The 17,894-nt window shown below is 37.5% G+C and overlaps 1 pseudogene across 1 annotated transcript; it reads right to left on the bottom strand.

Moving 5' to 3' along the window:
* Nucleotides 1–1,038: 1,038 nt before the first annotated feature.
* LOC114259563 (uncharacterized) lies at nt 1,039–10,546 on the bottom strand (annotated as a pseudogene). The gene is made up of 5 exons (XR_014366461.1): nt 10,457–10,546; nt 10,243–10,360; nt 5,412–6,112; nt 3,112–3,333; nt 1,039–2,999 (listed from the first exon to the last, which is right to left on the bottom strand). The product of XR_014366461.1 is annotated as an uncharacterized LOC114259563 (transcript).
* Between the last annotated feature and the right edge of the window lie 7,348 nt (nt 10,547–17,894).

Genomic DNA, 17,894 nt, shown 5'->3' with positions numbered 1-17,894 from the left:
TAATAAATGCATAAACAGATAATTTGACAACAATTTCATAAGTGAGCGATTAATAAATCCAACTCCACCATTCCCTCTTATATTGAGCCAATTTCATTATTTCCAACTCAATTCCATATTTCCATAACATTCCCAAATTAATTATATAAATTAATTCATACTACAACTTAGGGCTTTCTCCCCATTTTTCTTTACAATGACCCAAAGGTCCCATATATCATCAACAACATCAATACCATCATTTTAAGACCCAAGATACACATTTATGAGTCAAAATGACCAAACCCCTCTTTATTCATTTTGAAACCCTAACACCCAAATTTACCCAACTTCAACATTACATCAAAATGACCAATAGTTTAAGTCAAAGACCATAAAAATGAGTAATTATCCCTACCTCAAATTCAGAGTGCAAAGGAGAAGATGAAGAAATTTGAAAGTGCTCCAAACCCCAATATTTTCGGATCAAAATGTAGCCCTCCACAAGCTCCACACTTTTTACAAAGGCCTAAGGGTAGAAGATCACTCCTACTAGATCAAACCCTAGAGAGAAGTTAGAGTTTTAGAGTGAGGTGACCTCCAATGGAGGTTTTGAAAAGTAAGAGAGAGAAAAGGAGTTGAAAAAGTGATCCAAAAAGTCAAACTTCGGACTAATATACTGCACTCCCCGTTCGAGCGTCAGACACATACTCACGCTCGAGCGTCAAAAGCGCAGCTCAAGCGCCGGATGCACACTTCCAGAAGTTTTACAGACCAAGATCCCCGCTCGAGCGTTAAAACTCCCGCTCGAGCATCCGATGACCTGCAGAGAAAAATACTGGGAGATGGATATTCACACTTGAGCGTCCAAACTCCCGCTCGAGCAGAGAAGCAACAACAAAGGGCCCGCTCGAGCGTGAAGGCCAAAAACTGGGCATCAACCTTTGATTTCTAAACACAACCAACCTGTTTCAAACCTGCCCAACACAATCCAAGACTCAAATACAAAGAGTAAAGGATGTAAATGAGAATACGACATCAACACACTCACGGAACAAAGGAATGGAAAACCGGGATTGCTATAATACAAAACTGAAGTGTTGCTCCACATACATGGTGTTAGAAAGTGTTAACATTAGACAATTTCTTCCGACAACCTATCTTAACAATAAACATCTCAATTGATAAAAGTATAAGCCTGTATCTACCATATCACAAAATTAAGTCAAGATTTAAAAAGTTGACAAGATGAAATAAAAAATAATTAGCAATACATACAACACCACCAGAGGTGAAAACTAGATTACCAGTTGCGCTTTATCAGGCTTCTGCCCAAGTGAACAACGAGAACCTGATCCGCGGCCTGCTCGCCTTTGATCTGAATTTGGAACAACTGTTGAGAAAAGACTCTCAAGTTCTGACATATCAATCTCTGGTGCCCTAATGTGCACAGATGACAATCATATAATGCATGAAACTGAATGGGATTGGAAAGCAAGAAAAATTAAGGAATCTTCCTCCATAAACTAATAAATAATGCCAATACGCACTTGGAAGCTTCACCAGATTTTTCTGCCTCAGTCCACAGACTTCCTTGCACTGCTCTTGTCAACTTCAACCAATGTAATGGCTTCAACTTCTTCGTTTGATTATTTCTTGAACTTATAGGATATGACAAACCTTGTCCCTTTGTACCAGATGGAGAACTCAAAGGTGGGGTAGGAGTTGGAGGTGCAGGAGAGGGAGACTTGGACAAACTCTGATCTCCAATACTTCCCTTAACGGAAGGAAAAGGCGGGGGTGGAGTAAATGGGACACATGAAGCACTCTCTGGTGCAGTTTGAAGAAGCTTAGATGAAGAACTGGGGGCAGGTGGAGGTGGCGATAGGAGCACTGAAGCAGAAATTGCAGGCCCTGAAGCTTGCCTAGAAGGAAGAGAAGGCGGAGGTGGAGGAGGTCCAGCTCTGATGGTTGAATTTTCCTTCAAAGGTGGGGTTGCAGGAGGAGGAGGAGGGGGTGGAGGTGGTCCAGTTATGATAGTTGAATTGTCCTTTAAAGGTGGGGTTGGAGGAGGAGGTGGAGTTGGGGGTGAAGGAGATCCAATTCTCACAGCTTGGTTACCTCTCAAAGACATAGCTGAAGGAGGAGGCGGCAGTGGCAGATTTGGGGGAGGAGGTGGGGGCAGACAGGGTCCAATTCTAGCAGTAGTTTTATTCTTCAAAGGTTTACTTGGAGGAGGTGGAGTTGGAGGAGGAGGTAGAGTTGGGGAAGGACATGGGACTAGTTGCTGCCCAATGTTAATAGATGAATCCTTCAAAGGCATAGTTGGAGGAGGGTTTGCAGTTGGAGGTGGAGGTGGTGGAGGTGGCTTAGTTCTAGTATCTACATCCTCTTTCAAAGGCAGTGCTAGAAGAGGTGGAGTTGATGAAGCAATTGAAGGGGCTGTAGATGGAGAATGAGTAGATAACAAATTACCGAAAATGGTAGGCGGAGTTTCAACAGCAGGTTGAGGAACCAAAGAAGAATGCCCTGCTTCTGGAAAGGTCTCAGACTGTTTTCCAAGTGAATAATGCGTAGGTTGTGAGGTTGAAAGATGAAGTGGCAGTAGAGTTGGAGATAGAGGAGACGTAACTGGTTCCCTAGCATAAGGTTGCAATGGAGGTGGTGTTGAGGGTGAAATTGACACAGTTTCAGGCTCAGCCTTCTATCTAGCCCTATCTGCATATGGATAAGGTTCAGGCAAGGGCATAGACTGATCACCTAAGACCCAATTTGTGGAGCTCTTGGTGTCACTTTCAAATGCTCTGAGTGTGTCTAACTTTTCTTGGACAGCATTTGATGCAGCTATTGGGTGGAGAACATTTATTACAGCATCTGTCTTCGGAACTAACCAGTCAACACTGCTAAAGATTTCCTGAACTTTAGCAAATGCCTCCACTGGAAGGCCATCCTTCTCCTCAAAAACAAGACAAATCTATGGGAACTCTAGAATCGACAGCATCCGTGTTTGAGAAAAGAACCTTCATCCAAATGATAATTTAAAAAAGAACAAAAAAAATGAATAAAACGGTCCTTGTTAGGGGGAACAATACTACCAAAAGGTTATGTCATTCAAACACAACATAAGCATACCTCTGCCCTAAAATCTCTTGGAAATTGATCTTTAGCACCCCATAACATGTCGATTTCATCACGATTAATAATTAGAATATTTGACCTGATGAAAGCTGTGTTGAACATTACTCAGAACACCATCTCTTCCCGTTCCATGTCATCATGTAAACTGATACACTCAAGCACAACATCACCTTGAATATGACAATTGATATCAATCTTAACTAGTTCACATTCTGCCTGCAACAACACAGTATTGAGCTCCAGACAATCAGCATAATATTGAAGTTGCCAAAATGAAATTGACTAATTGTGTTTTATCTAACAGAACATAAGAAAAAAACAAATAAAAAAATTGAAGAAAAAACAAAAACAGAGAATTAGATTTTTCCAAAGGTGTGGTGCCACAGAACTAAAAACTCAAACTAATAAATGGAGCAACCTCAGTTTGTAGCCCAAGTTCAATTTAAACTTAGCAGAGTCAACCACACATACCTCTTTGTTTTGCTTTTTCCGCCCTGGGGTTAATTTACCAACAAATCAGGTTCATGAGATACTAATTTGTGTCTATCTAGATCGAGGTTGGTAAAATTGGGATCCTACATTGGATCGTTGGAGGTGTTTATAGGATCAAATCGCAGAATCAGATCAAGAATTGTAAGATCCAACCAAAAAAGACAAATTATGTAATAATTTAATTTAAATAGACATTTCTTAAAAAGTATACACAAAACGAGCCTATATTCTATTAAAAAGAAGTAAAGATATTGTGAAAAATATAATACTCCACGTAAAATGTACATATACTATTATACAACAGAAAACTCGATGATAAAAGTTTTGTATTTCATCAAAAATGAAAGTGAACAAGAAAAATTCTATAACAAAATACTTTCCAATCTACAATAATGTATAAAAAGTGAAGAAAAAATATTTAACAAAGTTGGATATGAAAATAAATTAAGAACTCAAGAGAGCGGTTTAACTGAATGACAAAGCTTGTCGTTAGCATCCTCAGTGAAGCGGATTCAAGTCACAAAAATAATCTCTCCAAAATTTGGGGTAAAGTTGCAATCATCTTGCCCTCCTCAAACTTCGCTAAAGCAAGTTTGTTTTTCCAACTAGTTAGTTTTATTAAATTACCGCAATACTTAAATGTTTGTTTCATAGTTTGTTTTTCTTAGTTTATTTGATTCAATACTATTTAATTTTTATTATTTATTTTGACCACAATTGGTATTTAGACAACAAACATAAAATTTACAATAAAATATGTCATACAATATAAAACAAGGCTTGTAAATTGAATCAAATTCGGATCGGGATTCCACCATCCTATAAGATCCCAATACTAGGATCGAAGGATCCTACCTATAAGGAATTTTTTACACGATCCGGATCCAAATGGATTGCAAGATCCAATCAAATCGGGATCGGCATTCTGATAACCATGATATGGATTCATATCCACACTTGAGATCGATTTTAATTCAACCATTCCCATTTATTGTTGAAGCCCAAAGTAAGATATCTCCAAAATGACAATTGATTGGCAAAAGGATCATATTTCCTTGATATGTTAAAAGAAGAAAAAATAGAGTGAATTTTCTTTTACAAAATACAGAGAGAATGATCCCAGCATGCAACTTTTAAAATCAATGTCCAATAGAACAGCTACCCTTTGAGACAATTTGTATATATTGAACAGTACAAACCATGTAATCCTTTCCTCTCCATTGCAAGCATAATTACTAACACGTTTTAAGGGCCTATACATAGTAAATAGGTTCAAAGCATTAATGGACAACAGATCTCTGCAACAAACAACAAATACCATAACATTTTAGAGGTGCAAAGTATCAGTGAAGGCAAAATGACAACAAAAATAACTTGAGGTTTGTATAAAGTTTTGAACTATAAAACCTTTGGAACAAGATAGCTAAACAAAAGAAAGCTTCAAACCCCAATCACTTATCAATTTTCTCCTATTTCTAGAGCCAAGGTTAATGAATAAGAAACATCGATTAATTTATATGGCCCCTGTCCACCGGCCTAAGTAAAACAGCCTGCAGCATCATCACCACTCCAGGAGTGAATAGGTTGAAAATTTTCCAATATAAAAACAAACTTATATGAGGACAACAGATGATGATTCTTCTACTTAAGAAGAACTATGAAGGTCTTATGTAATGAGTGCAAAGATATCAAACAAAGAATGCATATCAGGGAGGTGAACAAGAACTATGCCTCCACGCCCAGAATAAACAAGAATTTTAAAAAAATTTGAATTGAAGAATTCAGAATTATGGGATAAATACCTGCTTGTAGTGCCGGATGGTTTTGCTCCTTTTTGGAGTCGAGAACAGAACTTTGGGAGTTCGATCAGAAACAAGGAAAGGATCCTGTCCATATATTCGAAATATTGGGCGGCAACCACCCTCTCCATCAAAGTTAGGAATAAATCTAATAATAAAACAGTCCAAGGTGAGAACCCTATCCAGAGGGGGCCATTCTGAGGCCACATTTCTCCTTGATACATACTGCAAATACCTTATTTGAGAAGGGAGTGGCTTCAAAAGTGACAGCAAATGCAAAAGCTCACGTGGGGTCTGCTTATAAATCATGTCCAAGGTCCTCTGCTCCCCTGTATACTGCTTCCTATAAATCAAGAGAGAAGCTAACATGAAAGCCAAAACTGGCCAACCACCTCGTTCACAGTGCATTAGAAGTACATTTTCCTGCCCAAGGGAAAGCCAACTTTCACTTGACCTTAGAAAATGGTGGATCACCTCCATTGTGAGCAATGGGCAACCCTCATAGTGTCGAGGGTAGTCCATTATGGTTATATCATACTCAGATAAAACATTAGCAATCAAGCTATCGGTCTCGCTCTCGTGGAAATTGAACACCAGGATTGAAGCATCAGGATAGTTTTCTCGAAGTTGACCAATAATGGCTCCAACATAGACTTTATAATCTTCTTCTCCCCAAGCATTAGTTGTGAAACAACTATCAAATACTAGAAGCACACACAAGATGAAACTGTTAGTCATAAAATCAAAATTTTCTTTTGTACTTGTTGACTAAAAGAAATGCAAGGCCAGCAACTCAACACAATAGTTCCTTGCCAGAAAAATCAATCTGAATTTAATTAGCATACGAGTAGAATCATCTAGTATGGGCCAATAATACACCTAATAATGTGTTGATGTCCAATCAACCCTATAGTAATAAACTATTTTACATGGACTTTTTAAAATTTATTAGGCACCCATATCGGACACTCAATATTTGAGTAAAGGTATGGAATGTGTCTCCGGCATTCTTAATTGGACATGCACCCATCAAAAAGCCTAAGTGGTTGAGTTCACAATATAACTATTAATACTCCTAGTTTATGCGTAAAATGCTCTATGTTAGTTTGCAAACATCATTTTACCCTTAAAGAAATATTTGAAAAAACTCTGGGTATAACCTTAGAGTGTATTCATAGGACTTTTAAAAACCCTGGTTTAATGCAACTATTATTAACTTTTTCAGTCTTGAACTAAATAGAATAGTTGTTTAGGATTGTAATAGGGTTTTGCAAATATATCAGATGAGTTTCATACGTCGGCAGTAGTTCTGAATGATGTGCAGCAGGACTTGTGGGATGGGATGACTATCTCTTCATTACTCTTCTTAACATTGCTGTAAGGATTTTATCCTAATAAATGTGTATATTTTGGCAATCCCTTTCTTGATAAAACAATTGTTCTTTTATTTTGATTAAAGGATTCAAGAGATTTGATGTATCTTATTAGAAACCTTTTGACAAGATTTATTTTTAGGTGGAAATGATGTTGTTTTTCAGAAATTGCAAATTCAGTGTTGTAAATTCAGAGTTGAATTTTCAGAGTTATGCAAAAAGGGGGCTGTTTGTCTTTGGAAAGATTGACTAAAAGTATTGGTTCAAGATTTGATGAAAGGTGGCTAAAAGTGGCAGTTTGTCATGTGATCATTGTTGTAGGGCATGGGTTGAAGAGATGAAAGAAATCATTGTTGAAGCATGTGTGAAGGTAGAGTCCCACATCGGATAGTAAAAGAAATAAGTCTTAATATACATTAGATGGGCTCTCCACTAATAGGCTTAAGCTTTCAAGTGAGTATGAGTTTCAAATAATGTATGTTGGGCCTCGATGTGGTATTTGTGGACTCTAGAGTTTCTCCCTAATGGATTGGGTCGGTATTGCTTTGCCGTGCACTTGTGGGCTCCCTAATTCCCTAACAACTAGTATCAGAGCCAATGGTAGACGATATATGGGTGGGCTCTCCTGGAGCATTGATGTTGTTAGCCTTGGGTTTGCATGGAGACTCTTAATGGAGCAAGAAAAATCTATGACAACTTTTGATGGAGCAAAGAAAATTCTTGGTGCACATGGCAAGGCTAGACCTCGACAAGGCGGCTCTCAATGGAGTATGATGGCTCATGATGGAGTGTGTGCAGGTGGCCCAAGCTAGACTCGATGTTGGAGAGTTATAGATCAAGATTAAGGGGGAGTGTGTGGTAATCTACAATAAACTTGCTAATGATAGATCAAGACTTGAGGGGGAGCATGGAGAAGCCTAACGTTTGGTCCACACATGAGAGAGAGATTGTTGGAGCATGTGTGAAGGTAGAGTCCCACATCGGGTAAAGAGTAAAAGTGATGAATCTTAATATACATTAGATGGGCTCTCCACTTATAGGCTTAAGTTTTTAAGTGGGTATGAGTTATAAATAATGTATATTGGGCCTTGATGTGGTAGTTGTGGACTCTAGAGTTTTTCCCTAACGGATTGGGCTGGTATTGCTCTGCGCTTAGGGCAAAAGTTTGCAGAAATAGCTGAGTCATCCAAGGTTGTTAAAATCGAAATCCTACGTTGGATCATTGGAGGTGTTTACAGGATCGAATTGTAGAATTGGATAAAGAATTGTAAGATCTAACCGAAAAAGACAAATTACGTAATAATTTAATTTAAATAAATATTTCTTAAAAAGTATACACAAAATGAGCCTATATTCTACTAAAAGAAGTGAAGATATTGTAAAAAATATAATACTCCAAGTAAAATGTACATACAATATTATACAATAGAAAACTTAACGGTAAAAATTTTGTATTTCATCAAAAAAGAAAGTGAACAAGAAAAATTCTATAACAAAATATTTTACAATCTACAATAATGCATAAAAAGTGAAGAAAAAATATTTAACAAAATTGGATATGAAAATAGATTAAGAACTCAAGAGAGCGGTTTAACTGAATGATAAGGCTTGTCGTTAGCATCCCGGGTGGAGCGGATTCGAGTCACAAAAATAGTCTCTCCAAAATTTGGGGTAAAGTTGCAATCATCTTGCCCTCCTCAGACTCCGTTAAAGCTAAGTTTGTTTTTCCGACTAGTTAATTTTCTTAAATTACCGCAATATTTAAATGCGTGTTTCCTAATTTGTTTTTCTTAGTCTATTTGATTCAATACTACTTAATTTTTATTATTTATTTTGACCACATAAATTGGTATTTAGACAACAAACATAAAATTTGCAATAAAATATGCCACACAATATAAAACAAGGCTTGTAAATTGAATTGGATAGGATCAGATCGAGATTCCACCATCCTATAAGATCCCAATATCAAATCGAAAGATCCTACTTATAAGGATTTTTTTACACGATCCGGATCGATTGTGCCCAAATGGATCGTAGGATCGTAAGATCTGGATTGGAATTCTGATAACAATGGAGTCATCATTCACCATCACGCCCGCGACAGTGACCATCTTACCCGCGATGTGTAGATCATCGTACTAGCGAATAAGCCGTGATACCGCCCGCAATCAAAACATGTTCCCAGTATCTTCTCAGGATCTGTCTCTGTAAACGCAAACAGAGACTTGCACTCGCGATGAACAAGAATGGCGGCCGCGAGAAGGTAGCAAGCAGGGCGTGACCAAAATGAGCTCCTAGAACTTTTTCTCTGCAGCCCGCAAAAGACACAGTCGCGCCCGCGATGATGGATTCTCTATATATATCAAGCTTATTCTGTTTTGTCATCAAGCGATTCTAATTTGGAAGAGTGACTTTTTTGAGAGAATGCTATAGTGAGGTTATTTTGTATTCTTCTCTCATGTTTACTTGATGATACATTTGTATCTTTAGATCTTTCAAGTTATAATCAAGTTGTAATATCATCTAAATATTTTGTGAGTGGGTTATTGTTGTGGACTCGACACCGTTGTTGTGGATTCAATAACGGAGGTGGATATCCACAAGATGAAGGATAGAGGAGGAGCTACTTGAAGATCTTGAGCAAACTAGTGTGCCTAGATTAGTCTTTGTGAGAAATTTCTTGTACTACTCTTCTTCATAATGGATTATTCTTGTGGCTAAGGGCCCGTGATTTTGATCACATATTGATGGATTCCAACTATAAGTTTTCCACGTAAAAATCTTATAGTTGATCATGCTTGTTTTGGACTTTTTAAATCAATAATCACAAGATCATGGGACAAAGATTTTTCAATTGCTAATGCTGTCGTTATTGTGGGCTAGAACCTAGCCTGAGTTCGTTTAAATGAATCCAAATATAGTAATAATCACAAAAGCAACAGAAAATGAGTCAGCTTCTGAATCTATGAAGCTCAACTCAAGCTTGAGACGAGATCAAATTCGGCCCATTTGAACCCCACTCACCTGTGGATCTGCGATGTCCCTGATCTTCTATTTGGTTTATTGGAATAAGATGGAATGGAAATTTCTTAGGCTTTCCTATGGAACAATCATTCCCTTAACATAGTGATAGATGATTCCATTTGTAATTCATTTGTCATTATTTTTTTATCCTAACCAAATATATGAAGGAACATTTTAATATAATAATTATTCTATTCCATTCCATTTCATTTGTGAACCAAGCACTATCACAAGTGTACCCAATTAAACTAATATTGCTGAAATTCTTAGGCAAAAATCCATTATCGTTTGTATAGTATAATTCAGAATTATACAAGTAATTTGACAGTAATGTATAAATTTCACAGATAATCCGTGGTATTAGACAATTTCACACCAAAAGAGAACCCCCAAAAAAAAAATTAAAAAAAAAAAGAAAGAAAAAATGAACGTACCGTAAACTCTTTCAGAGATCTCAAGAAGGCCATCAGGGGGCTTCTGAAAGAACAACTTGCGAAACAATGCCATGTAATAGAACTAGTGATCCACACAGTCACCTCATTTTACGAAACCCTAGAACACCAAAACACAGAATTTAGAAGTTAGGTTTTTTTCCTCCAATTCAAAGCCACACGACAAATCAATGTATGCATATACAAGTATTGTCACCTGGAAATAAGAAAGATACATGTCTATATATGTATGTATTTTGGAGTTCAGAGTTGGCTTTCGGTTGAAGGCAAAGCTAGAGAAGGTGGTAAAATTGGGGAGCTCTCTCACTAGATTCTCTCTCTCTCTCTCTCTCTCTCTCTCTCTCTCTCTCTCTCTCTCTCTAAACAAAAAAAAACAAACAAACTGTGTGATGGTGGTGGTGGTGGTGGTGGTGGTGGTGGTGTTTGTTGTGTTGATTATTATGTGTTTGTTGAGGATGATGAGGAGTTTGAGATTTGTTTTGTACTTTTCATTTCCGAGGTTTTTTTTTTTTGAAGGGAAGCTCAAAACACTTCTTTTGTTTCTCGCAATTAGCTCAGATTTACAGACCGACTTTCAAAGCCACATCAGCGACGACGTGTACGTCACAAACAGATTAGTTATTCACCAATATATATACTATACACTATATATATATTAAGAGAGATTGTAGTGTACGTCACAAATAGATTAGTTATTCACCAATATATATACTACACTATATATATCGAGAGAGATTGTAGTATGAGGGTGACCTCATAGTTATTGTGTCCTCTTCTTTTGATTGATCATCTAAAATGAGTAATGCTACCATTGTTATGGGACAATTTTTTTCATTCTCAAAATGGATAAAATAAAAATTAAGAAATCAGCTCCACTCTAGTGGTGTTTCTCAATTGGATTAGGTTTATGTGACTCCACCATGGAGTCCATATTGCTTATTCAAATCGTTTAATGTGTATAGTTCGTCAAATATTTTATTTTTATAAGAAATAACGTTGATCGGATATCAATAATCACTTGATCAAATCAAATTTGTATTTTTGCAAGGATAAAGTACTGGATGAGACCTAAATATTGAACAGCTTTAATCATCGATGTGAATTTCGTGGTTGATCCACGGAGCCCAACAGTACACTCCAGATTTTATTTTATTTTATTTTTTTTTTTTGAGACCCAAAATGAGAGAAGCTTGAGCCAAAATTAAAATCATTTATCCCTCAAATTTTTTTTGTTGTTTTTTTTGTTTTTAAGCACAAATTTTGAAAAACAAAATTGAAAAACTTTACACTTTTGAATTCTACTAGTGGTTAGGCTCTGCGTTACAGGTGATACGTGAATTTTCATCAACTGTTAGTGTTATAATTATGCATGTCTCTTAAATTGGTATGTAATACGTATACAAAGTATGGAGACTTGTATGGGCAAATTGATCTGTATATAAAATACAACTAAGCAATAAAAAAATTTATACTTAGCTGAAGAATTTAAATGATAAATGAGAAGTTTTATAAATATAAATATTAATTTATAGCTAGTTTGTTAATATCACAATTTTATCTTAAATAATAAACAATAAACAAATCCTTTACATATATAGTATTACACAAATCTTTTTCTATCAACTTTCCATTTCAAATTTTCATAATCTGTACCTATAATACAATTGAAGGTATAAAATTAATTGTACAATTACATAATTTTGTTTATAGTTCATCTCATAATATAAATTTATTGTACCCACTATTACATATTATTTGCATACGATTGGTGTAAGAATGCATTAATATCAATATATAATATATTTTTATACATTAAGAGTTGTTAAGTCTCGTTTCATGTGCCGTGAATATCTTACATGATGAAAAATATAACATTAGTCATTAATATATTTTCATTTATGTAGAAAATGTGGAATAGTTTTTTTAAAAAAAATTAAATGATATTATAACTTAATATTTCGATCGATATAAATTGTTTTCACGATATTTATCCATACTCATAAGTCTTTGTGTAATCACTTTCATAAAACTGTCAAGTTATATTATAATTTTTTATGTCATCTGTAAGCAATTAGTATATGACAAAAATTGATCGAAACTTTTTATTTGATATACTTACTTTCTACATCATTGAGTTGCTGCGATAATATTTGGGCATTATTTGATTTTTTTCCCCTCATAATTTGACTAAATTATGTGCATGAGGTACATTATTTTCTTGAATTTCACAACAGATAGGACAATTCTTGCTTCAGCTCGTCTAACTTTGCTTAGAGAGCATATTGCAATAAATCTTTTTGTAACGCCCTCAAAATAATAACTTTAAACCCATTAAATAAGACATGCATTGATATTCAAAAGCTTCACATTCTTTCATTTATCAGAGTTTCATTACAAAAAGTATTACATGTTAACAACAAAAGCAAATGCCCTATGGGCTTACAGCTTTCCAAGTTAACACTTGGTTACAACAAAAGAGTACTTACTCAAACACGTTAAGCCCTTGGCTTGAATTTACATGTAATACATCAAAAGTAAAACAACAAAAAGTCCGCCTCTGGCCTCCCAAGCTACGTCCTTGGAGGTGGCATGCTACCTGTACCTGAAAATGATATTCCCATATAGGGTGAGCCACAGCCCAGTAGAAATACACTAAACCAACCATGAACAATGACTAAAAGATTAGCAACTGATAGATGGTCAACACTGACACTTCCATTTACATCTCCCTACGTTACCATGACAGCCAAGTCTATGTTACAATTCACTTTTCATTTTTGTTCAACTTTGAGTTTGAAAACAAGGCTCAGTACTCTGGCCAGAACGTTTGATGAGATTATAGTTCATCACTAGAACACTTTCGAAATCCAAGGTGGATACACATTATGGTGTTGTATCAATAACACATAAACTACTCCCATACTTCGCAAACAATGATGATATACATTTTAGTGCTATATCAAATCAAACAAACTTTTCAATAGATAAGCATATGAGCTATATCACTACTACAACAGATAAGCATATGAGCTGTATCAACACTTCAACCGATAAGCATATGAGCTATATCAACATTCCAACAACCGGTTTAGAGGTACATCCCCCATCTTCCCCTAAACCATTAACCGGTTTAGAGGTACATCCCCCATCTTCCCCTAAACCGTGGAGTACATCCTCTATCTCCTCCCATACACAAGTAATGCATATAAACACAGAATCACATATGCAATCAATCAATACATAAAATTAATGTATTCTATCAACCGACATGCTCTATGACACATCCAATTGATTAGTTTTAGTTTGCCTAATCATCAAGCATTGTCTACAACAATCAACACTACCCTCCACCGGTAGCCCAAAGCAATTATTTCTAAGCAGGAAATAAATGCACAATGGATATTCAATCGACATTTCAATTCGGTGAGTGATAAATAATTCAACTACACCCTTTAACCCCATGCACTCCCAATCTCAACAATTCCATTTCATTTCCTCATTTCCTACAATTAATTATCTCAATTAATTAAACAATGTAATTAGGTCATTATCCATAATTACCATTACCACCCTTAGGTCCCATTTTCATCAATGATTCAACATTTATTCCATTTCTCTATACCAAACATGCATCTAGGTTTATTACAAATAAAACCCCAACTTTTGTAAAATAACACAAAAGGCCCAAACTTCCACAAAATTACCAAACCAACCCCAACCTCTCAAATTACCAAAATTTAAAGACAAAATCCATAGAGAGGAGTAGGATATCCCTACCTCAAATTCAGAGCTCCAAGGGAGAAGATGAGTAAAAATCAGAAGTGCTCCAAATCCCAAATTTCTCAGATCTCAACAAAGCCCTCGACGATCAACACACTTCTTACAAAGGCCCAAGGTGAGGAAAACACTCTAGGTAGATCAATCCTAAGAGAGAAGTTCGGTTTTAGAGTGAGGTGCTCTCCAATGGAGGTTTTGAAAAAGTAAGAGAGAGAAAGGAAATCAAAAAGTGATCAAAAAGGTGGTTTCACGAACTGATATAAAAGCAGGTCCGCTCGAGCGTACAACACCCCGCTCGAGCGTACAGACACAGGTTCACGCTCGAGCGTCCAAAGATCCGCTCGAGCGCCGGGTGCACTCTCCTAGAATTTTCTGCAGACGACCAAAATGCTGAGAGAAGGAAATTCACGCTCGAGCGTCCAAACTGCCGCTCGAGCGGAGAGGCAACAACAAAATCCCGCTCGAGCGTCAAATCGCCGCTCGAGCGGAGAGACCAAAACCTGGGCAAAATTTCTAAGTTTTAAAACACGACCCACTTATTCCCAACCTGCCCAACACAACCCAAAATTCTAATTAAAAGAGTAAGGGATAGAAATGAGGATAAGATAACAACGAATCTACGGAACCGAGTCCGGATTATAGTTAAACAACAACAGGAAATATCGGGACCGCTATAACCTCCCCCCCTTAAAGAATTTCGTCCCCGAAATTAAGGGTACGCCAAAACACAAGGCCAACTGATAACAGAGCATTCAACAATCGAGCCCCAAGGAAAGAAATTACTTTCACAACAAACCTCCGACTTACTCTTAGCAAGGAAGATACTAACCAAGGAAACACATTCTAAACAACCACACCTTAGGTACGCAAGCCTCAACAAACCAAACCTCCCCCGAAACAATTCACCAACAACCGACTAGCATTCCAAGCTAAGTCACTACTTAACAACACGACCAAAGCAAATCTTTAGAGTAGATAATAAGAAAACATTTTCTTGTTCAAGAGGCATTTCCCAAAGATGTTTAAATTTTCAACGTTAATGTTCCGGAATAAATCTTGCATGTTCCGTACGAAAACTCAAAAGCTTTGCAAACATTTTTCACAAATACGGTGTTACCCAAAACGCAGAGTCATCCACAGTTTATTTGCCAAAAGATTAATCTGGAATTCTTTAAAATTCTTGAATTAAATCAACTTTTCAACAACGCATTTATATGGTCCAAACACTGGAAAAATTTTGTTTTCCATTTCTTTCCAAAACAGCACTATCCACAACCATCACTCATACAGTGATGCCACAACCGACACAGAACATAACATTTCTATAATGATAGTTAATAGAAATAACAACAGTACTATCAACACATAAGGTATAAGAAATTCGTGGTTTTGCAATTTTATCCCGCCTCCCTTTACTTAACCACTTTATAATCATAAACACGGCTCAGAAATACACAAATGATACACATTATAGTGCTGTATCAACATCAAACTAAACACCATACATTCATAATGTATAAAAAGCCAATCATTCACAATGATCAATCAATACATATATTAGATGTATTATTCTAACCGTCAGACTCAACGACAAAACATGTTCGATTAATTTCAGTTTTCCTTAATCAACATACGTAGTCTACGACGAACGAGACTAAACTCAAGGTGACCAATGCCACCCCAACACCCGATACCGACAAGCTGACTAGTCAACTCAATAAACTCTACACTCAGTAATCCACACACTGATGTGCTACTCAGACCACTAACCCCAACCACGGAGTTCTCTACACGAACCACAAATTTTGGAATCTCACTGGATTTCCTAAAATTTAACCGCCTCAACATCGCGTCTAAGGGAATCACCATCCCCCGCCATGGTTATCTAGCAAGCCTGCTCACTTCCTTGACCGAAGACCGACATGGTCAACCTCAATCACAACATCCCGAATACGAAGGACTACTTTGACCCACGCTATACTCATTACTTTAGAACACGAATTGCTCTTCCTTCAAAGAATGTTGGCAGCATCCACTCATAACCCACACCCAACAATGGATAACCAATCACAATATGAACACTACCCCTATACAACCAAGGGGGGTCACCACGGACTCACTATCTAGCAAGGCCCAACACACGAACCAGCATACAGGTACCATTCCCACTAACTCGAGATACAAATCTCACGTTCCCTCGAACATTCTCATATAGTCCTGCCAACACCGCGCAACTCTCGAAACCATCCCATCTAACACATCCAACCGTACTAGGCAAAACCTCCTTATTTTGCAAGCCCTCTTACTCCTACACCGAATCCTCCAATAACTCATAGGGTCCACTCGTTACTCTACATCTTACTTGTCACTCATCTCGAGAGTACCATCAAGAGGCCCGGCCTCCGTGCTAAACCACTAGTCCACACTACCGCTAGGCAACCATCATGAACCAAACCCCGACACCGTCACAAGTCGCCGATAGGGCTTCCAAAGATTCACTCATCTAACTTTCCAGAGGGGTAAAAGTCCTCGCCTCCCTCGTCAGTAACCCACATCTTCATCTGCAAACACCATACCACTGTGACTCCACCCACGGGTCACACTCTAACCATGGGCTATATACCCAATTAACGCTTCTGATAATATCCTCTGACTTGACCAGTGCTAAGGTACGAACTTATCACATTCAATCCAAATAAAGAAATTTGAAAACAGGGAGACATCCATTATACTACAGCCCGAGGTATAGTACCAGCTACTCACAACACATCGCTCCCGATACAACAATCACAACCTTATATAGGGACTGACATCCCTTCACTTGAAACGGCCAATCAGTACACCTACAATCTTGACAACATTACTTACCACGAAGGTACGAGTCCAACCTTGACAAAATTATGTGCCATGCCCCCGTAGGACACCATATTAAATACGTGTTACATCTAGTATTAATCGTACACTTCACATCCTCTCAAGTTCACCCGACAGTAGATCAAAAGCTATACCACGCACAAAACTTTAAATGGGTAGTACTCATGTAATTCCACACACTCGGCAAGTAAAACAGTTCTCGCTCCAATATTACCTTGGCTAGGACACGTACCCCTCGGTGGTTCTTCCAAATTTTGAAAACATGGCTCTCTAGCCCTCATCCTCCCCAAATCAAGTCACAAGCATAAAAAAAAAAAAAAATTTATATAGGAACTTTATACATTAATAAAATTTTAGAGCTACGACATGCTCCAATTCACCCACTCTAGGGAAATTAACAAACAAAGCATATATGTATATATATATAGATAAACAAACAGTTTAGATGTTTCAACCTTCCCAAAACACATTGGTTACACAACGGAACCCAATGATCACAAAACAATAATCCACTGATTACAAAACGGATTAGTCAAAACAAAACCATCCCATCAGTATTACTACTACTACCGTCCCTTGTTGGACCGCCGAAGTTGGTCATCCCCGAGCATAAGGCAACCTACGAGCTTACAAGTCACGGACAAGAACCACTGGTATGCCCCCTCTGCCCACACCTGGAACAACTACAAACTTCCCTAGCTGGGGCTTGGGGACTCGACTCTACTGAGGCCCTCGCAATCTGGCCTGCTAGTCCCCCAAAACGATACTGTTCCTGCCCAGTCGAAAGAAACTGAGCCTGGTTAGGTTACAAAACCCCTAAAGAAGCTCCCGGCTGAGTACAAGAACGCCGAATATGACCCGGCTGATTACACACCCAACAGGTAGGCGGTGCCTGAGCACGAGATTGGTTCAGAATCTGGGCTGATGAAGACCCCAACAACTGCCTCCCCACTGAGCATTTAATCGGTCCAAAACCCGACTGG

Source organism: Camellia sinensis, chromosome 4, assembly GCF_055761805.1.
Source record: "Camellia sinensis isolate YWXY chromosome 4, ASM5576180v1, whole genome shotgun sequence".
NCBI lineage: Eukaryota > Viridiplantae > Streptophyta > Magnoliopsida > Ericales > Theaceae > Camellia > Camellia sinensis.
This window is presented reverse-complemented; position numbering and strand designations above follow the sequence as displayed.